This window comes from Mustela nigripes, chromosome 3 (assembly GCF_022355385.1).
Source record: "Mustela nigripes isolate SB6536 chromosome 3, MUSNIG.SB6536, whole genome shotgun sequence".
In the NCBI taxonomy this organism is placed as follows: Eukaryota; Metazoa; Chordata; class Mammalia; order Carnivora; family Mustelidae; genus Mustela; species Mustela nigripes.
The window spans coordinates 67,719,243-67,742,728 of NC_081559.1; the positions used below are offsets into that span (position 1 = coordinate 67,719,243).

The following is a 23,486-nucleotide window of genomic DNA, read 5'->3' on the forward strand; positions in this document are numbered from 1 at the left end:
AATCAATTCATAGAAACCAATGAGAATGAAGACACATTGATCCAAAATTTATGGGATACAGCAAAGGTGGTCCTAAGGGGGAAATACATAGCCATCCAAGTGTCACTCAAAATAAACCAGAAAAATCCTGAATACACAAACTATCTTTACACCTTAAAAATCTGGAGAATCAACAATAAATTAAGCCTAACCCACACACAAGAAGGGAAATAATTAAGATTAGAGCAGAGACCAATGAATTAAAAACCAGTAATACAGCAGAATACATGAACGAAACTAGAAGTTGGTTCTTTGAAAAGAATTAATAAGATCAATAAACCACTGGTTAGACTTATCCAAAAGAAAAGAGAAAGGACCCAAATTAATAAAATTACGAATGAAAGGGGAGAGATTATGGCTAACATCAAGGAAATAAATACACTTATCAGAAATTAACATCAACAACTATATGCCAATAAATTAAGCAACCTGGAAGAAATGGATGCATTCCTGGAAACCTATAAACTACCAAGACTGAAAGAGGAAGAAATAGGCCTAAATAGACCCATAACCAGTAACGACATTGAAGCAGTGATCAAAAACCTCCCAAAAAACAAAGAGTCCAAGGTCTGATGGATTCCCTGGGGAATCCTATCAAACATTCAAAGAAGAAATAATATCTATTCTCCTGAAGCTGTTTCAAAAAAAGAAAGAAGGAAAACTTCCAGACTCTTTCTATGAGGCCAGCATAACCTTGATCGCAAAACCAGGCAAAGACCCCATCAAAAAGGAAAATTTCAGGGGCGCCTGGGTAGCTCAGTGGGTTAAAGCCTCTGCCTTCGGGTTGGGTCATGATCCGGTCATGATCCGGGTCCTGGGATTGAGCCCTGCATCTGGCTCTCTGCTTGGCGGGGAGCCTGCTTCCTCCTCTCTCTCTGCCTGCTTCTCTGCCTACTTGTGATCTCTGTCAAATAAATAAATAAAATCTTTAAAAAAAAAGAAGAATTTCAGACTAATATCCCTGATGAATACGGATGCCAAAAATGTCACCAAGATCCTAGTAAATAGAACCCAACAGAACATTAAAAGGATTATCTATCACGACCCCATACATACATAGGGATGCAAGGATAGTTCAACATTCACAAATCAATCAATGTGATAGAACACATAAATAAGGGAAGAGAGAAGAAGCACATGGTCCTCTCAACTGATGTAGAAAAAGCATCTGACAAAATACAGCATCCTTTCCTGATTAAAACTCTTCAGAGTATAGGGATAGAGGAAACATTCCTCAACTTCATAAAATCCATCTATGAAAAACACACAGCGAATATCATTGTCAGTGAGGGAAAATCTAAGAGCCTTTCCACTGAGATCAGGAACACAAGAATGCCCACTCTCGCCACTGTTGTTCAACATAGTACTACAAGTCCCAGCAATAGCAATTAGAGAGCAAAAAGAAATAAAAGGCATTCAAACTGGCAAAGAAGTCAAAACTCTCTCTTCACAGATGACACAATACTCTATATGGAAAACCCAGAAGACTCCATCCCCAAATCTCTAGAACTCATACAGCAATTCAGTGATGTGGCAGGATACAAAAATCAATGCACAGAAATCAGTTATTTCCTTATACACTACTAGCAATGTAACCATAGGAAGATAAATTAGAGAATCGATTCCATTTACAATAGTACTAAAAACCGTAAGATACCTTGGAATAAGCCTAACTTAAGAGGTAAAGGATCTATACTTGAGGAACTACAGAACACTCATGAAAGAAATTGAAGAAGACACAAAACGATGGAAAACCATTCCACGCCTATGGATTGGAAGAATAAACATTGTTAAAATGTCTATGCTGCCCAGAGCAATCTATACTTTCAATGCCATCCCAATCAAAATACCACTGGCATTTTTCAAAATGCTGGAACAAACAATGCTAAAATTTGTATAGAACCAGAAGAGACACCAAATTGCCAAGGAAATTGTAAGGGCCTATTTAGCCAGAGAGGCCCCACCTCGGTTGAACAGCCATTTTGTTGTTAATGCAGTAAAACTTAAACTGACCCTCCACCCTGAAATTACTTAAAAGCAAGTCCCGGAAACCAGTCTCAGGGGGAGATAACAGCCCGAATGCAGGGATGGGTCAGATCAGGTGGAGACATCCAATCAGTGGAGTATGCATATTGTCTCCCTAGCTACCAAGGAGTGTAGGCCCCACCTTTTGGGCACCTTTTGGGAGCCAATTCTGACTAAGGTGATAGGCTACTTGAAATAGCTACTATGGGGTCAATTGTAGTTCAACTGGCCACCCGTGTGTGACCTAGCACGACTGTGCAGCTTTCTCTGTGTGTTGTAATCTCATTGGCCACCTGTGTGTGGCCAGGCTCAACTACAGGACCAATACACCCAGTACGCTATCAGGAACTGAACCTGGAGACGGAGTCCACGTCCCTTATTGGAAATCCCCCCAAACAATACATAAATACCATGCTATAACCAGATTGGGGGTCCAAGTCCCTGCTCTGTTGTGCTGGGTATACTTGGACCCAAGCTTGAGCTTGCTGAATAAACCCTGGTGTGATTCCATTGGTTTTGGCTCCTTGGTGGTCTCTTGGACACAAAACTTGGGCACAACAGAAATGTTGAAAAAGAAAAACAAAGCTGGGGGCATCACATTGTCTGATTTCAAGCTATCTTACAAGGCTGTGATCACCAACAGTATGGTACTGGCACAAAAACAGACACCTAGATCAATGGAACAGAATAGAGAGCCCAGAAATAGACCCTCAACTCTAAGGTCAAATAATCTTCAACAAAGCAGGAAAAAATATCCAATGGAGAAAAGACAGTTTCTTCAATAAATGGTGCTTGGAGAATTAGACAGCTATGTATAGAAGAATGATACTTGACTATTCTCTTACACCATACACAAAGATAAACTCAAAATGATTAAAGACCTCAAAGTGAGACAGGAATCCACCAAAATCCTAGAGAACACAGGCAGTAATCTCTCAGACAACAACCACAGAAGCTTCTTTCAAGACAGGTCTCCAAAGGTAAGGGAAACAAAAGCGATAAAAAGATCAAAATCTTCTGCACAGCAAAGGAAACACTTAACAAAACAAAGAGGCAACCTAAGGAATGCGAGAAGATATTTGCAAATGACACCACAGACAAAGGGCTGATATCCAAGATCTATAAAGAACTCCTCACACTCAATGCCCCAAAACCAAATAATCAAGCCCAAAAATGGGCAGAATATATCACATTTCCCATGAGAAATTGACCACTTCAGCAATTCAGCCAATGAGAATCGGTCATCTCTCTTAACTCTCACTCTTCTCTGAGAGACTTTCAGTCAGAACAACCCCTCCCAACCTCCTCCCTCTTCTCCATAAAAACAGCATTCCTTTCCTTTGTTTGTTAGACTTGCTTATGGTTTTGCCATAGCTTTTTTGGAAATGCAATTCTTATTTCTGACTAAACCCGTTCTGCTGGTAAAGTAACTGACAGCTTTCTTTTCAAGGTTAACATTACTTGGTGATCAGAAGTGCGATCCAGAGAAGATCCCCTGACAACTTTAAAGCTGATAAGCTAATAGGTGCGGATACCCACAGAGCCAACTGGGTCCACTGCTTTGTCACTGGCCGTAGGGTTTAGGGGTAATTTTCTTCTAGATTTCAGGCTCCACTCTCCGTGTTTGAGCTCTCCAGGCTTTATATGGAACCTGTTTTCAGACTTTGTTCTTTCTGAGAGTACTCCTTGGGCCTTCAGTCTAATCCCTTTTCAGAACCAGACTGTACCCCTTGGAACTGTGCCAGTGTTTGGTCTGGTTCCTCTTTTGGGACTGGACTGTTCTTGTTGGAACTGTGCCTGTCGGAATTACGATGGTCTTTTAATCTGACTCCTTTTAGGAATCAGACTATTCCTATTGGAAATGTGCCTGTTGGAATTAAGCTAGCTTTTGATCCAATTCCTTTCTGGAACTGGACCGTTCCTTGTAAAAAATGTGCTAGCCTTTGGTCCAACTCCTATTTGGAACCAAACTGCTCCTATTGCAACTATGCTAGCCTTTGGTCCAATTCTTTTCTGGAACCAGACTGTTCCTACGGGAACTCTGCTGGTCTTTGCTCTGACTCCTTTTTGGAACTGGACCAATCCTACTGGAACTGTGCTGGCCTTTGGTCCACTTTTTGAAATTGGGCCGTTTTACTGGAACTGTACTGGTCTTTGGTCCAATTCCTTTTGTAATGAGGCTGTGACTGTTGAAATTGTATTGTCTAGGAATTTTTCTTCTTACCCTAGAGAAAAACCTCTAAGAAATGAGATCCCAGCCATCAAAATGTGTTTAGGGTGCCCCCCTCACTGGACCCTGATTGCATGTTTAAAGACCAGGATCCCTCCTCACAACCATTTCTAACTAAATGGATGAATTTAACCAAAAGTATTTGAGAGCTTCAATGGCTATTGTGGGGAACTTTCAATCTCCCCAAACTTGTTTTTTCAAAGTTAGAAAGCCAGAGCTCCTAAAAACACAAAACAAAATGGGATGCATATTTTAATTGGTACCTTAGGCTTCCAAATGTTTTCAGGATTCTCCTGCAAAATACTATTTATACAAGAAGAAGTTAAATGGCTTCTGAGGCCTTTTTTTTTTTTTTTTTTAAACCTCCCTCGTCTTCTCTGCAGACATGTGGCCTCTTGCTCAGGCCCTGCCTCCGGCACCATTTTCTTTCTGCTGATCTTCCCTTTTCCTCTGAACCAAACCCCCACCACCCCCGAACCTTTTAAAACCTGCTCCTTTAAAGCTAGGTCTTTTGAGGTACTAAATAAACTGTAGGCTTCTTATAGTCCCTGAACTAAGCTGAATTGGGAGCCACAGTTAAGAAGTTTTCTAAGGTGACTGATGCCCCCCTCTAAGTTTGCTTAAGAATTGAACATCGTTAAATTCAAACTTACCAACCTGGTTTCTCAGACTTACGTCAATTAGTCTGCATGCTTAGTGAGGGTAGGCCAAACGCTGGATGAAACCAGTCCAATAGGAACCTCCTGAAAGTTACAAACCCCTAACTTCTGGCAAGATGCTAGAACACCAGGAACCCCCATCAAGCAATGAGAGTGGCTTTTCCCAAGCCTGCTGATTGGAACAAAATTCAGGCTTGCGGGCAAAAGCCTGATGAACCAGTTCATGACTCTTCCAATCAACTCCAAATGGTCTTTTAAGAAAATTCTGGTCTTCCTTTAGATACTGAATCTAAAGTAGAGCACTCGGTCTGGTTCTGAAAAGGGGTTGGACTGAAGGCCAAAGCAGTACTCTTAGGGTAGCATTTAAAATCTACATTTATTAATAGGCTGAACTGGGATCTTTCGTTTTCAGTTAAGAAGACAAGGATGGAATGAGAAACTGCCCGCTCAAGATGTGTTAAATGGCAAATCAGCTCACTCACATCCTAGATGAGTCATGTGAAAGAAAAATCACTAGGGGCATGTAGGTGGCTCAGTGGGCTAAAGCCTCTGCCTTCGGCTCAGGACATGATCCCAGGGTCCTGGGATTGAGCCCTGCATCAGGCTCTCTGCTCAGCGGGGAGCTTGCTTCCTCCTCTCTCTCTCTCTGCCTACTTGTGATCTGTCAAATAAATAAATAAATAAATAAATAAATAAATAAATATCTGGGGGGAAAAAAAAGAAAGTTCACTAAAATTCTTGGTTTTCAACTCTAGCAGATGAGGGCCCCTAAACCTAATCCCTCCCCCTCCCACCCACCCAATTTCTGATATTATTGTAGAGACCCAGGGCATTGGAAAAGAGATTGTTACAAACTTAAGCATTCCAGGCACTTTCTGCTACCTTGTCATTCTCTCCAGTGTCCTCCTAATTCCCAATGATGGGGCTCTAAGGAACTACAGAGGCTCTTCCCAATTCTCCCTCATAGTAGGCCTGCAGAAATCACTCTGCAGACTGGAAATCACTAGCCCTCTGTGCATGCTGACCTAGGCAGTATAATCTCAGCACACCACCCCTGCCTCGGGGCACCAAAAACAGTTCCAACAGCAGGGTCTGGAATAAACATCAATGGATCCCTGCCTCTGAACCTACTCCCTTCTAAGGCCTTCAAGAAACACACATGCTTTTCTCCTTAGTTCTTCTATCCCTATTTATGTATTGCCCCAAGATTTCTCTGGAAAGTATCATGCTGGAATTTCTTTCTGCCAATAGGGGGGAAATGATTCTAGAACTGGCCAGTAGTAATCAAAATAGCCGGTCAGGACTTAAATGACCCTCTGACATCTTTTATTTGTTCGGTCTCTGGACAACACAAGAGCTGGGACACTGATTATTCCCACTAGACCAGATACCATCTCCTTCACCGGCAAGATGTTTAGCTGACAATCCAGAGAGCCTCTCCCATTAAGGTTCAAATAGATCCTGCAAACCATCTCCACAAAATTAACCAATACCTGTAAATAAAGAAGCCCTTCAAAGCATCGAGCCCATAACAGAACACAAGGCTCAGCACCTCAATGTCTTCTGTACTCCTAGTCCCTGTAATACCCCTATTTTACCTGTGAGAAAACCCGGTGGCCGAGGATGAAGCTTTGTTCAGGACCTCTGAGCAATAGATAGCACTGGTATCCCTCAGGATGCTGTTGTTCCTGACCCCATATACTACAGACGTCTATTCCCACTGAGAGCTATTTTCAATATAATTGACGTATGCAGTGCATTTTTAGTATTCCAGTTGACAGGAGAGAAAAATACTTTTTGCTTTCACATGGGAAGAATGGAAATGCACCTGTCACAAACGTGAAAAGCAGAATTGGATGAGGGGTGCCTGGCTGGCTCAGTCGGTAGAGCACAGGACTCTTGATCTTGGGGTTGACCGAGCCCCAAGTTAGGGGTAGAGTTTACTTAAAAAGATTTTTTTTAAAAAGCTGATTTGGATGATAGAAAGTTTTCTGCAGGCTCTACTCTGTTACAATATATAGATGATTTGCTTCTCTGGTCCCCCTTTCAAACCTCTTCACAGGAAAACCAAATCTACCTGTTAAAATTTCTGACTCTAAAGGAATGTAAAGTCTCTGAAAAAAACTGCAGTTTGCTCAAACTCGGGTTTGATACTTAGGGTACCTCCTCTGGGAATAAGGACCACATCTGGATCTAGGTAGATTTCAAGGCATCCCGAACTCCCCCAAAGCTAAACTAAGTACCAGTTATAAGGTTTTCCTGGACTGACCAGCTACTGTTGAAAATGGATTCCAAATTTCTCTCTTATGGCTCAATCTCTGTATGCTTTACTAAAAGATGACAGACTGGTGCCATTATTTAGAAAGATCAGGGTCATGTAAGCTTTTGAAAAAAAAAAAAAAAAAAGCCTAATAAAGCCCCCTGCCCTTGGACTTCCTAATTATCAACTTCCCTTTTTCTTGTGAGAAGGAAGGAAATGACCTTGGAGTACTCACCCCAAAACACGGACCATTACTGCCCACAGAGTAATTATAGCCAAAAGCTTGACCCTGCGGCATGGGGCTAACCCCTTGTCTCAGAGCCATTCCTGCCATTGTCCTCTTAGTTAAGGTCACTAAGAATTAATCATGGATCAATCCCCTTTAACCATCCTTGTATTTTAGCCTAGGGAGAAACTGTAAACATTTACACTGATAGTCAGTATGCCTTTGGGGTAGCTCATGACTTTGGAATATTGTGGAAATAATGAGGTATCCTTACCTCCAATGGCAATAAAATTAAAAATGGCTCCTATGTTCAAATTTTTTAAATGCTATACTTTCACTGGCTGCTCTGGCTATTATTAAAGTCCCTGGGCATTTCAGACTCTATTTCCTCGAGGCCAAAGTAAATCACCTGATATTTCCACCAAAAATACTGCTGTCAAGGAAACCAATAACCAAACCTCTGTAGTGGTCCAAAGGGATATTCACCCAAATGATAATCTGGAAAAATTGATAAGAGATATCCAACAATTACTCCCAGAGAAGGAAAAACAATATTGAAAATCTAGTAACAGTTGGTTCAATAAAAGGAGAACTCTGGTTTGGACCAAATAACAACCTGACCCCACCAGTAAATTCTTACTACTTACTATTATATGTGCATTAATGTCATTGGTCTACTTACAACATGATAGCATTTGTGAACCAGTGTTGGTGGAGAAATATCAGTAAGGTCACAGAAGTGCCCATCTCGCTTGTCCCACCTGCTCTCATCCCTTGAGATAGTCACAGATGTCCAATGTACTTGGCCTCCTTTGACCACAACTGGTAAAGGAGATATACTTCAATATTGTAAAGGCCTAACTGTTACTATTAAAATAATCATGCTTTGATAGACCAGTCTTTTCACAGTACTCTCCTGGGAGACAAGACCTGAAGCATCACACCTTGCTAGAGATTTTGTCTACTGGAAGACACCTTTTGTCTATTGGAAAGACCCTCTTCAGCCTCAAAGAACGGTCCTTAATAGGTACCGATAACCAAACTTTGTGCTGCCAAGTTCCAAGGCATAGACTCTTAGATTCATGCGACATATTTAAACAAAGTACCAAACCCTAACCAGACCTGCACACCATCTGGTGACCGGACAGTAAAAATTTTCCAAAATCGAAGCAGAGGACTTCTGATGAGACCGCTTTCCCAAGAAGTCTGGATAGGCCTATATACCTTTTTCTCATTGATTGCTTTTACTATCTCTTTTGTGGAAACACAAAGCCCTTGTCTGCATTTCCCAAGCCTTGCAAAAGGTGGAAACCTCTTTTGACCGTGGTTTACCGACCTTTTGGAAATAGGCTGGTCATGATCTCATGACAAACCAATACTTGCTTTTTCTGAAGGATTAGAAGGTTCAGGATTCACAAAAGTCTCTTTTCATCTAGACTATCAACTGTCTCTGGATTCTTATCCAAATTCATAGTTTCTGGATTTATAATTTTGAGGACTATATTATTGATAACATATTTGGTCCCAAACAGTTCTCTTGTGATAACAAGACTGTGTTAATACGTCCTTGATGTTTTGCTATTTTTGCAAAAAGTTCATTAGCTACTGCTTCATGTATACGCCTGCACGGTATTTTCCCAAATGTACTTGGTGAATTCTTTCAGTGTTCCTGCAGTTTTCATTATTCTGCTCTCATGGCCACTTTAGGCAGAGACTTGCAGAAGGCATACTTGACTCTGGATTTGCCCTTATAGAAAGAACCTTTCTTCCCTAAGTCTGAATAACTGCCAATAAATGTTTCAAATGGCTACTCTCAGATCTAGGGTCCAGTTGTAGAGCTACCATACCATTTGGAGTTGTTATGTTATGTATAATTACATTTTGTATTTTGTTGCTTGTGAAACTTTTGTAAAAATGATGTACCTAATAAGGAGATGATCTCCAATGCTTAGGACCTCAACCCTGATAAATGTGAACTGATGTAGGAAAGATGTTAGGGTTTGAACTCGATGGCCAAGAAAGAATTCTTGAGATGTCTTTGGTGCGAAAAGGTGGTTTTATTAAAGTATGGGGACAGGACCCATGGGCAGAAAGAGCAGCACTGGGGTCATGAGGAGTGGCCCATTATACACTTTAAAGTTGGGAGGGGTTTCAGAAATAGCATAAATGTCTAAGGAATTTTGGAAGCAAGGTTTCCGGGACCTTGAGGGGGCTAACTATTGTTGGGAAATGGTCACTTATTATGGTTTAATAAAACCTGAATCATGAGACCCTTCAGATGTATAAGGGTGGGTAATACACTTGCGGGATGACTGCCAACATGTATCTTGGGGGGTAGAGATAAAGGAAGTTTCCAAAGGAACTTTTGTACGTTAAAGTAGAACTTATAGGATCCTGGGGGTCGGGCTAAGATTGCCTTTTGCCCTTAGCAAAGTATTAACATTAAGGCAGCTGAGTTCCTAGAGGAATGTCACTCTGCCTATTTGAAGGACTTGTCAGTGGGCTGTAGGTAGTAAGGAAACTAAGGAATTTTTCTTCGGCTTTTGTTTCCCACATCATGAACTACTAATGATAAATGCCCAAGGGTTCTCCCTCCTAACCCTCTCTGTTACTCAAATATGGCCTTCTTTCTAACTGCTCTGCCCTTTCCCTCTGGCACAGGGAAAGGTCTTTCCTGGCACAGAAGGACAAAACCACTAAATACGGAAAACCTGACTTTTGATCAGTAATGCTTTCAGAGAAAGATCTTGATCAAAATGAAGAAATGAGAAAATTAATAAGGGAAATCACTAAAATGGACTTGGGATGCTAGAAGGGGAGGTAAGAAAGGGGAGCAGTACCACTCAAAGGCAATCTTAGGAAGATCTGTCAGTTACAGACTCCAGCAGAAGAATCACCAACAAGAAAGAATCATCCATGACAGATGCCAACAGAGAAAGACATATACTGAAACCTGTAAGAAACAGATGAGTCTGGCAACTCAGCCAATGAGAAACCATCATTATTCTTGAACTCTTGCTTTTCTCCAGTGGACTTTCATTCAAAACAACTCCTCCCAACATTCTCCCCCCTTTCCATAAAATATCACTCATCTTTGTTGGACTTGCCTATAATCCTGCCATCCTTGCTTGTCCTGAATTGCAACTCTCTGTTATTCTTGAATAAACTCATTTTGCTGGTAAAATAATTAAGTTTTATTTTTAAGGTTAACACAACAAATGTAAATTCCCCTTCTTATAATCCAGCCACATTTGACTGTTTTAACTTTCCTTTTCCCTACAGGATTTACAGAGAGCACTCTGGTCTAATCCCTACATCCAAAGTATACAGATTACTCATGTAAATACTGAAAGCCAAGAAGTGAATTTAACAAAAAGCCCCCAAGACTGGCAGTAAGGCTCACTTTGCTCCTGCTTTCTAGGGCTCTGCTAGCTTCAGGTATTCCTATGCAGCATCCATTTTAGGTGTATCCTAGACCCCCCCCCCCCCCAAAGGATTCATGTTCCCTGAACAACAGATCTTTTCAATTATAAAGCCCTTTTATCTAGCCTTTCAGAAGATCCTATCAAATTTAGAGAGGAATCAGATTAGTGGCCATTCACAACCCCTATACCCCCCACCCCCCTCACCCTGAGGAAACAGACGACTTGACTCTTCTACAAATGATCTCCAGAAGGCCAAAATTCAGGGGCTAACAGACACCAACCTGAACTGTGTACTTTGGAAAAATGCTTTATAAATGCTTTATACAGACTTTACAAAGCCATAAATCTTTTCATTCCCATTTTAGTTAAAAAGAGTCTTCCTTAAAAAAAAAAAAATCTTCCTGAAGCAAGTTTAGTTAAAAAGACAGGTCAAACCCTTGATATTCAGGCTACAGGGGTGTGTTGGGGGGGGGGATTAAAAACAACTATCTTGGGCATCGGGCTCTCTGCTCAGCAGGGAGCCTGCTTCCCTTCCTCTCTCTCTGCCTGCCTCTCTGCCTACCTGTGATCTCTGTCAAATAAATAAATAAAATATTTAAAAAACAAACAAAAAAGCCAACTATCTTTGTTGTGCCAATCTCTACAAAACCAGAAATACAACTGTAGAAACAAGTTGAAATTCAACTATCTTTACCAATCCCCAAACCTTGCCTATTCCTCTCAAAATGCTTACAGATATTATCAAAGATCAGGATATTATAACAAAATTGTCCTGTACTTTAAAAAGGTTAATTTTAAATAGCAATTACCCTGGAACTCTTAGGAAAAAGAATTTTTTTGGCATTCTTTCTCTGTCCCTTATAAATTTTATGTTTTTGAAAACATAGCTTGTATCACCTGAGACTAATGACAAAAAGGTGTGGAGAGGCTTTTTAAAATACAAACTATTGGGGCACCTGGCGGGCATAGTCAGTACAGCATATGACCATGTGACTTTTTTTTTTTAAGAGAGTGTATGCATGCACCTGTGTGCTCGTGGGAGGTGGGAGAGAATTTTAAACAGGCTCCATGCCCATCACAGAGCCCAATGGGGGGCTTAATCTCAGGACCCTGAGATTGTGACCTGAGCCAAAATCGAGTCCCACACCTAACTGACTGAGCCACCCAGGCACCCCAGAGCATGTAACTCTTCATCTTGGGGTTATGAGTTCAAGCCCCATGCTGAAGGTTAGTTTATTTAAAACAAACAAACAAACAAAAAAAAAAAACAAAAAAATAAGCTGCTATAAGGGCTCTAGCATCTCTGATAATAGGCATAATGCCCCAAATCTCCACCTTGAAAAAAAATGTGATACTTTCTCCATGCCTTTGTGATAAGAATTTTCCCATCCCCCTCTTCTCTAGGACCTAAGAGCCATTTTTTGAAATGCAAACTTCAGGGAGAAATTTTTCATGAGGAGTAAAGGAAACAAGAAAGAGACATAGATATTAAGTATTTAATTGGGCCTATACTGTCTTCTCCACAAATATTTGTAAAACAAACCTATTAGATTTCCTGTGTTTACATGTTTGTCCCTATATATATGGTGCAAATGTGAGATATTTTTCTCTACCTCCAAATGGTATTGCTAAAATGAATTTGTAAAAGAGCTCTATTTAGTTGTTTTGAAGGCAAGTGCTTGTAAGGACTGTGTATTCTAGTACTTTCAGAAAGAAAGTAACCCAAATGTTTTGCAAGTTCACATGATCTGGGGAAATATCTGGTATTAAAACTAATAAAAAGTTGATTTAATTCAAATAGACATCTTTTTAGAGTTATCAGCATTGAATACAAAACATTTGTTGTGCCTGTGATTACTGAAAGTTGAATAAGTTTCTTATCTCTGTTGCAAAATTTGTCAGGAAAAAAAAAGAAAACAGAGTAACAGTTGACACTTTGATGCATCATGAAGTTCTGTGGGTAATCTAAACAATTAAGAACAAGTAAATAGATTTAAGTAAGAACGTTTACAGTAAGCTTTTAAATAGCTTCCAAAATCTTTTGGGTAACCTGAAACATTAAAGTTCTGTAAAATTAAATGATGAGTCAAGTTAAATTCATTGACTATCTAGATCATTTCCAAATAAATTAATAAACATTAAGTAAAGAACACAGGTTTATCTATTTGTCTTATTACAAAGAAACTATAGATAAATTAGAGTCTGTTTGTAAACATGCTTTGTGCTTAACTGAAAGATTATACTATGAAGACAAACGCTTCTAGAAATTATGAAATGAATTCATAAATTTGCCAATCTAAAGAATACTGGTATAACAGTTCACAATTGCTTACTACTTAGATTCCACTAAAAATTAAGGGTTTGTCACCAGCAAGATCCCAAGACCTGACTTTTACTGCCCACCTGCACATATTCACTCATCTTTGTCCCAAGTTTTCCTTATGTTCTTCTTTCCAGCTTATTTTTTAACTTAGGCAAAAGACCCAATGGGCACAGCATCCCGTGTTGGAAACTGAAACTACCCCTCAAGCAATAATTACTGCCCTGATGAAGAGCTCTGGCCAGCCCAAACCACTTGGATGTGTTTGAGCGCAAGTCCTGACTCACAGCTGCACAGATGGACCACAGAGTGACCAGGAGTTACCTTTACCTCATCATAATGCTAAAATCTCTAGCTGAGAAGCATGAACCTCATTAACATAACATAAAATGCATGCATAGGCCCCTTTCCTTAAGATACCGGTAGGAACTTATGCCCACCTCTACATATGATGACAAGGCTCCCCTTTCTAAATTATCATCCTAACCCTAAATAAAAGGAACCCAGGGGTGCCTGGGTAGATCAGTTGGTTAAGTGTCTAGGTCTTGACTTAGCCTCAGGTCATGATATCAGGGTTGTGAGATGGAGCCGTATGTTGGGCTCTGTGCTCAGGGGGAGTCTGCTTGAGATTCCTCTCCCCTGTTCCCTCTTGGGCCTCCCCAGCCCTCTAAAATAAACAAATAAATCTTTTTTAAAAAAATAAAGGAACCCATTCACACTTGCTGGGGGAGTCATAGCTTTGGAAGTTATTCCCTGTGACCTTCTGTGACAACTCCAACTGCTGTAGTCTCTATCTGTAACTCACCAAGGAACAAATTGATACTGGTTCAGTCACAGTTTCTCATAGTTAAGGATTCTAATAAATGTAATGAAAACTACTGGAAATAATATGAAAAACAAATCTATAGGCAAGTGTTGGGGAGGAAAAAATTTTTATTCTTCCCTTCAAGGTTCTCCTAGTTGATATAAAAATGAACTTGACAGGAAACAGGAGAAAATCAAATAAAATTTATTAACATGTATACACAGGAGAGACTCAGGAAAACTGAGTAAGTCTCTGAAATGGAATAAGCCATCACCTTAATACCATCTTCAACTAAAGACAGAGGTGGAGGAAGTGGGTAGCTGGCTGTGAAAAGCAACCAGGAAAAGGACAAATGGGTAAGAGTATTAAATGCTTATCGTCTCCAATGGTAAGAGTTTCTAGAGATTTAGAATCATCCCTCTCTTCTTGGTGCTGAGGGAGACAGTCTTACAAATAGAGATATCATTACACATGTAAAGGTCTCTTACAAAAGGACTACTTCTTCATTCTCAGAGTTTCTCCTGTGTCTGCAGTTTCTTAAAAAATAATCAACCTAAAATAATCAATATGCCAAAGAGGCATATCTTGGGTAGCAAAATATGCTCCCCTATACAGAAAGTAAGATGTGTGTTTCTGGTAAGAAAAATTATGAGGAATGGGAATATATTTTTGTTGAAAGAAAATAATTATGTCCTAAGTGAGACCGGTTAAAGAGGGAAAACTCAGGATAGAATCTTAATGTAAAAAAGAAAGTTATAAAAGATTTACGGAAAAGAAATCTTTTTTAAAATTAATTTATTTGTCAGAGAGAGAGAGAATAGAAGGAAAGAAAGCAGTGGGCAGAGCAGGCAGAGCAGGCAAAGGGAGAAGCAGGCTTCTCACTGAGCAAGGAGTTCAATGTAGGACTTGATCCCAGGACACTGGGATCATGACCTGAGCTGAAGGCAGATGCTTAACTGACTGAGCCACCCAGGTGTCCCCAGAAAATGAATCTTTGAAAAGAAATTTTAGGTGTGTTCAGTATGGCTAAGTTTAGAATAAATTAAGTAAATGAATTTTAATACCAACTTATGCTGGTCCAAAATCAAAACTTTATTTTCTTTTTAAAAGGACAACGTTTTCGGGGCACCTAGGTGGCTCAGTGGGCTAAGCCTCTGTCTTCGGCTCAGGTCCTGATCTCAGGGTCCTGGGATCAAGTCCTGCACTGGGCTCTCTGCTCAGCAGGGAATCTGCTTTCTCCTCTCTCTCTGCCTGCCTCTTTGCCTACTTGTGATCTCTGTCTGTCAAATGAATAAATAAAACCTTAAAAAAAAAAAAAAGGACCAAGTTTTCTGGAACTGTGGGTCTGCTTTCAATAAGAAATTGCAAACAAAAACAAAAGGGCTTTTGTTAACCTTTAAAGTTATCTGCCTAGAAAACAAAAATTCTGTATTATGCCAAAATAATTTCCTATGTATATCAGGTCTTTGATTACTTAAGAAACTAAGTCTTAATTTGAAAAGAGCTAGATTTTGCTCACAACTACTAACATTCTGCATTTGCCTTTGAGATTTTGATGTCAGTTCAGTTAAAGGTATAATTATTGTTTCATAATAATCTGTGATCCTATTTAATCAAATGATTAAACCTTTTGATGTTTCTGATAAATTTCCCAAAATCAAATTCCAAAATGAAGTCTATTGACCATAATGTAACTGAGATGTTCCAGAAGGCCCCTGAAACATACCAGAGGTTTTGTTCCTCCTTATAAAAGAGAGATATTAAGCTATTTAGACCTATTTGGTATGCTAAATTACATGAGAATCATTGTCAAATAAATTATTAAACCCTCTTATATTACATGTGTGTAGATATTAGTTATTAAAGTATTCTAAAAATTGTATAAAACACCTAGAAATCTTATATACCCTGATTTAATCTAGAAGTGTCATGTATCACAAAAATAACCAAATTTCCTTAACTAAATTGTAATGAAATTAAATCAGATATTTATCATTGCCATTTTTAAGTCTTTTGTCAGTTACAGTCAATATTTTACTCTCTTGCTTTTGCAAAAGTGCTTCATCTTCAGTGAGGCACACGGAAAGAACTTTGAGTACATGTTTCTGATAACTTTAAAAAAATAAAACAGAACTGGATGGGAATGTCTAGAACTAGTGAAAACACTGGATTCAAGCAGAACAAGAATAACATGTGACTGAATGAACCGAGGGGGGGTGATTATAATTTTCATGACTTTTAGTTTGAAACAATTGATTTTTTAATTTTTAATTTTTAAATTTTTAAAAAAGATTTTATTTATTTATTTGACAGACAGAGATCACAAGTAGGCAGAGAGGTAGGCAGAGAGAGAGGAGGAAGCAGGCTCCCTGCTGAGCAGAGAGCCTGATGTAGGACTTGATCCCAGGACCCTGGGATCATGACCTGAGCTGAAGGTAGAGGCTTTAAACCACTGAGCTACCCAGGCGCCCCAAAACAACTGATTTTTAAAAAAGATTTATTTATTCGTTTTTGCAGGGAGGAGCAATGGGAAAGAGAGAGAATCTCAAGCAGACTCCCCATCGAGCAGGGAGCCCAACACGGGGCTTGATCCAGGACCCTGAGATCAAGACCCAAGCTGAAATCAAGAGACAGATGCTTAACCAACTGAGCCACCCAGGCACCCCTCAACTGTTGATTTTTTAAAAAATGTTTTAGTTTTCCTAAAGGAAACTTTTTAAGGAAACTTTTTCTCTTAAGCTAACTGACTTATAGCAATTTGATAAATAATATTTGTGTAAGCAGAACTGAAACATTTATTTTTTCCTCCCTACCTGATCCCTCCAGATTTCAGGAATTCTCAGCATTCTTATAGTTTTATGGCAATGTACTTATTTTCATAAGTTCAATAAGAATCTATTCACCCTGTAACAGGTCACAACTGGAAATGTTGCATATATCACCAAGGTTTTGACTTGAATGTCACATTTGAGAGACACAAGCATAGACTCAGATTTGACCAGATAGCCTTAAGGAACTAATGTTGACTTTAGGCAAGTAATAAAGCACATTGCAAATATTAACCTGATACCTTACTTAGAGAATTCCTACAGCCTTCCCATGTGAGTAAAAGAGGTCACTCCCCAGGAGGTACACACATTTCAAGATATTTGGGGGACCTGGAGAGGAGAGGAATTCAACCATATCTATAGGTGTTTCAGGTGAAACCTAATGGCAAGTAGATGGCTTGGCTTTTGGACCCCAGAGCCTATTAACAGTTCATTCTGGAGATTCCTTATGAAAAGTTCCAGCAAAGCAGATTTAAAAGAGCCTACATGGTCAACCACTATTCTTGATGGACTTATATATAAATAATCAGGCTAAGATTTTTAGAAAGTAGACTTATTTTGCAAACAAATTAGTTTAATAAATTGGGCTATCTCTGGTAGAAATGACGGAAAAATAGAAAAAGTATGTTATAAAAATTATAAATATAAAATTATAGAGAGAAAAATTATATTTCAATAACACACTTCAGTGGATATTAAGAGTATAATACTGCTCATCATAAACTGGACTAGTTCTTGATTCTTTTAGTTCCCTCCAAAACCTCACTACAGTTCTCTAAACAAATATTTTTCATTTTTCTTCCACGTTTCTGACTTGGATCATTTGAGAACTAAAACTTCCCTTCTTCCTGAAGCCAGGTAGACTGAATATGAACAACTTGATGTAAACTTCAGAGAAATTCCAATAGCTCATATACAGACAACCTCTGTGCTTTCTGTTGCTCTGTGGGTCATTCAAAAAGATCAAACTACAAACTAGGAGAATCTGACAGTTGCCACTGCCTGCTCTCACGCTATCTGAAGACGCTTTTCAAGCCTAACATCTAGAAATCTTCTCTACCGGCTACTTTGAGAACTCAGAAACTGGTTCATAATTTGATCTAATCATTAACCATTGTTCTTCTGTTTCCATAAAAATGCCTCCTATTTAATTCTTGATTATTTGAACCACAGGTCTAACTTTGACTGTGTCACTGTGTCCTGAAATGAGTTTAACTGAACTGATCTACTGTCAGGACTAAGAGAATTATTCAACAAGATGGAACAATCCACCAACTCTTTTTTAAAAAAATTTTTCCAACTCAACTTTTAAGGCATGAAACTTCCAGGGAAATTTCAAAAGAGGTAACTGTAGGGGCTAAGGGCAGGCTACCCCAAGATATGACTAGCTGAAAATAATCAAGGCCAAGACTCAGGAAGAAACTTTGACCTCTCTAACCTCATCAACAACTGCCTAAAAGAATTTAGATAAAGCATCTACTCCAGGAAGAGAGCTAGCACCATAGATAACTACTTTATAATATGAACTAGGTATGGTATACAGGGAGGAACATAGCAAGGCCTGTTAGATCAAGGTCCTCTATGTCCCATTGTTTCTGAGTGGCCCAGAAAAAATTTGCTTAACAAATATTTACTCTTTTTATTTCCCTGTGAATTATACTCCTTCACTTTGAAGTCCTACACTCCTCCTCTCTTTAGTTCAGAATGACATATATACCTCATTTTCCTTGTCTTTGGAATCTCATCTCTATTTGGACTACCAGCACATACAAAATTAAGTCTGATTTTCAGCTGTTAATTTGTCTTATGTCAATTTAATTCTTAGTCCAGCTAGAACAATCTTAAAAGGCATAAAAAATTTTCTTCCTCCCCAACACCTCCCAATATCCATTCTCTCTTTTTCTTTTTAACCACAACAAAACAAATATTAGGTAGACAGATATACTACCCAGAATAAAATCCCATGTGGCATTAGCTCCATGGCAATATTTGGATACAGTCAAAAAGAAGTCAGAAGTTACAGACTGGAATGCTGTGTTCCTTACTGTGCTGTACAAAACATTTAATAACACCATCCACCATCTGTTACACCTTCAAAGACATCCCAGCCAAGGAAGAAACTAGAAAGATTCAGTGTTGACATATGTTGGCTGCTTCTTGCTGTTTTTAGCACAGTCCTATGAAAGCACTGAGCTAACACAGGAGCTAAACAGTTTGAGGCAAAATGGAAGGGAATACAACTCTGATTAGGGGCCTGTTTTCTGCTTACTGTCTAAAATTTCAACCAACCTAATGTGGATCTTAGAGAGTGGAGAGGGAAAAAGCCATGGAAATTTTATAGTCCAAACAGAAATAGTAAAATCAAATTTCATCATATCTAGGACACTATCAATTTTAAGATACACCACTATTTATGAAAAAATAAGAAAAAATTAAGGTTGCTAATAACATAGTGCTTCCTTCTCCATCAGAATTATATTTTATATTCTATTTTTAAACTACATTTAGACAGATTTTAATACTATTCCTGTATATACAAAAATAGAAAAATACAAATAAAATAAATTGGTTAACTCTCTCCTGGAACTTCTATACCTTTTTACATTTGCAGTCTGAATCTCTGGGATTACACTTTAATGTAAAATAATAAATGCTTTGTTTTCCCCAAAATAGAATTATGATGGAGCATTTCTTAAGAGAATGCCCCACTAGTATCTCCAGGTAGCTAACACCCATTCTGCAAGTTGTTTTTTTGTTGTTGTTGTTAAGATTTTATTTATTTATCTGACAGACAGAGATCACAAGTAGGCAGAGAGGCAGGCAGAGAGACAGAGAGGAGGAAGCAGGCTCCCTGCAGAGCTGAGAGCCCGATGTGGGGCTCGATCCCAGGACCCTGGGACCATGACCCAAGCCGAAGGCAGAGGCTTTAACCCACTGAGCCACCCAGGCGCCCCCCATTCTGCAAGTTTTGATAATGGAACATAGGCAATGATGGGGATTCTAAGACCCTACTGATTTGTTAAGTATTTAGACATGAAAGAAGAAGAAAAAGCCTATTATGTATTAATAAAATACAGCAATTATATCATTCTGAAGAAAAAAATGACTGTAGCTGTGAGATTTCTTTTTTTAAGAGAAAGAGGGTGCACGTGTGGGGGGAGGGCCAAAGGGAGATTTTATGCTCAGCTGGGAGCTTCACATGGGGATTGATCTCATGACCCTGAGATCATGATTTGAGCTGAAATCAAGAGTAAGATGTTTAACCAATTGAGCCACCCAGGCACTCCTGTAGTTCCAAGATTTTTAAGGTATCTGCAGTTATAGTTTCCTGATAGTGGGGGCATCTCAGCAAGCAAAGAGCAAACGGGAAAGGACCTTTCAACAAAGCCTTTGTCTTCAGTTGGTTTGCTGACAGAAGAGCTAGGGACAGAGCAGCACGGATGACAGTAAGTAAAATATTAGCTCTTTGTGCTTAACACTATGTCTTGGCTATGGTTATTTGCAATTGGAGGTTGCAATAAGGGGGCTATACATTTTGAGTAAATCACAACAATTATAATCAAAAGTTTCACCTAATGACTTTTGTACTGAACTATAAATGAATAAAGGCCAACAAGCTTAGGGATTTTTTTTTCTTTTTTTTTTTTTTTTTTTACAGAGAGAGATTACAAGTAGGCAAGTAGGCAGAGAAGCAGACAGAGAGAGAGAGGAGGAAGCAGGCTCCCTGCTCAGCAGAGAGCCCGATGCGGGACTCGATCCCAGGACCCTGAGATCATGACCTGAGCTGAAGGCAGCGGCTTAACCCACTGAGCCACCCAGGCGCCCAAGCTTAGGGATTTTTGTTTGTTTGTTTGTTTTGTCTCTTGAAGTAGGGAGGGTTGGTTTTTTGAGCATCATGGTGGAATGGGTACCATTAATACCTTTTCTCTTAGGTCCTCTTAAAGTCTTAATTTTTCAGTGGCCTTTGCTGACTTCCTCTGTAAAGTAGCCTCTATACAACATACAACACATTCACACAATTTATCACAGAATTTTCTTTTATTATCTTGATAGCCTTTAGCACTGAGACAATCTTATATATTTATTTATTATCCAACTCTTTCCCCTAGAATAGAAGTCCCACTGTTCAAGTAAGCAGTTAGTTAGGTGCTAACAGGATATATGAAGGCCAGCAAAGAGAAGTCTTGGCCAACTACTGGGAAACTCAGAGGCCCCTCCTGGCAGTACTCTACAAGAAGCTGGATCAAACCAGACAGGCCTAAGATGGCAGGTGCCATGACAGGAAACCCGGTCCAAATAAGAAAAGGCACAAAACCTTGTTCCCAAGAAATCCCTGGCCCATGTAATAAATATTCTACCCTTTAGTTAACAACTCTCAATAAAAGAGAGAAACCCAACCCCCAGTTGCATGCAGCTCTCGTTCCCACTAGAGCTCACCCACTCTCACATCTCAAGATGTGATTTACTTAAGATTCACTTTAAAAAACTTCTCCACTTGTGTTGCTCATATAATTGTGTCATGTCTGTCCTTGAATTCTTTCTGGTGATAAGACCAAGAACCTTCAGTGACATCTTTGGGATGGGCTAGGTCAAGGCCGCAAGGACCCAGTTCACCCAGCAACATCTTTTTGGTGGCCACAAAAGACAGGTAACAGTGTACTGATTACCCTCTTTATCTATGAGCCTCCAACTCTCACCTTCCTTGTGCTAGAGAGTTGTTCAGTTACTCTTCCTCCTTTTTTCTACTCTCTTTCCAGTCTACCTAGGAACAAATGGTCTGACAGCATCAAAGAGAGACTGATTTTCAGCTTCAAAGAATGAAGGGCACTTTCTCCTTCCAGCTGAAAGGCACTCTTAGGCAACTAAGAGTTTCATGCAAGTGTCAGCACTTATTCCTCAGGACATGTAACAGTCCCATAGGGTTTTCTACCTTACTGGTAATTAAAACCTTGGCTCATCTGGGGATCCTCCAGTACTCTGAACCCCTCTGTCTTAAACCTCCAGCGGGAGAAACCAAGACATGTAAAAGAGTGCTTGGTGGCCACTCCTGGAAGTGACACTCACAATCAGCCCTCCAAGATCCATTGCATGGATCCCTAGGTAACTGTTCCACATTCCCAGGCTGTCTCTGTCTCACCAGAAGTCTTTATTTTGGTCCTTCCCTTATGTGTTAGCATCTTGTGCTCATTTCTCTCATCTTTTCTGAACAGCTTCTCAGCCCATTTGTGTCTGCTCCTTCTGACAATGACCGGTGGTGGGATGACTCAGACAGACACCAGACAGATCAGATGCACCTAGGTTCACTCTGAAGGTAACCCTGAGAGTGGCAGAGGCTCATCCACGTGCTGTGCAGCATCTGAAAGGTCTATTTCACACCTCCCAGGTCTGATCCCTCATTTAGTTTCAGCAACCTGCAACCTCCTCTTAAACCTACTTCCATGCTCTCTGTTGATGGCTGGGGAGAGAGACCCATGGGATGTTCTGCTGCCTATTGCAGCGATCCTGTAACTCACACTGTTGTATTTGCAAGCACACCAAAATATAGGCTATAAGCCATTGTACTCCCTAACAAGGGACCCTGCCCAACCATAATTTCCCTCTAGGTTTACCTTATTTATCATTTAACTGAATATCATCTGACCCAAGCAATTCACAGGTTCAGGAGAGAACTGGATAAAAGAGGTTAATTCCACCTGCACTGGTCACAAAGTAGAAGGGATCAAAATATTTCTGTGGCTCAGATAAGAAACATTTAGACCATCAGAGGGACTCCCAGCCCTGGAAGCTACTGTTTGCCTCTGGTTGTTGAGGGGCCTAACAGAATGAGGGGAAGGAGATACTTAGAGATCATAGAATCATGTTGATGTCCACCCTAGGACATCAGGGTTATTGCTTAGTGAACACTGTCCTTATTGTTCCTACTGGGGTCTTCAGGAAGACTGTCACTCCTGTGACTGAAGGCGCCAGGATGAGGCATGGGCCCTATAATGCCAGGGCTGGGCAGGTCCCCACCCAGCATGTTGGCCACTGCTGTGAAGACAGGGGGCAAACGGACCACTGGATCCACTTGCCACCAGAACTCCCTGGGAGGGTTCCTAATTAAGATCCTATCAAGATTCTGAGAGGAATTGCCTCTCCTCAGGGTAATAGAAGACTCTGAGCTTCTGTTGAGATTCCCAGGAGAGGATCAGAGGCCCCTCTTGGGAACAACAGCAGCCCATGTTTAGTTGCTTCTTTTCTCATTACATGAGTCAACTCTCTCCCTGAAGACAACAGGAAATTCCACCTCTGTCTTCATGGATTCTTCCCTAAGATGGATCTTCATACACTGGGAACTGGGACCAGCTTCCACTAAAAAGCTTAAAAAGAAAAAGTACTTATCCTCTTTTGTAACACTGCTTGGCCCCATATAAACTAGAGGATGGGGAAGTCTGATAGGAAAAGCCTAGTCTTTTAAAAAAATTATTATTATTTTTTGTTAACCTATAACGTAGTATTTGTTTCAGGGGTACGCATATGTCAATCATCAGTCTTACACAACTCCCAGCACTCACCATAGCACATACCCTCCCCAGTGGCCCTCATCAGCCACCCACCCTGTCGATCCCATCCCTCACCCCTCCAGCAACCCTCAGTTTGTTTCCTGAGATGAAGAGTCTCCTATTGTCT

The 23,486-nt window shown here is 40.0% G+C and overlaps 1 long non-coding RNA gene across 5 annotated transcripts in view; it reads right to left on the reverse strand.

Moving 5' to 3' along the window:
• The window catches only part of LOC132013835 (uncharacterized), a 67,035-nt gene that overhangs the window by 20,496 nt on the left and 23,053 nt on the right, over positions 1-23,486 (reverse strand). The gene's annotated exons all lie outside the window — the stretch shown is intronic.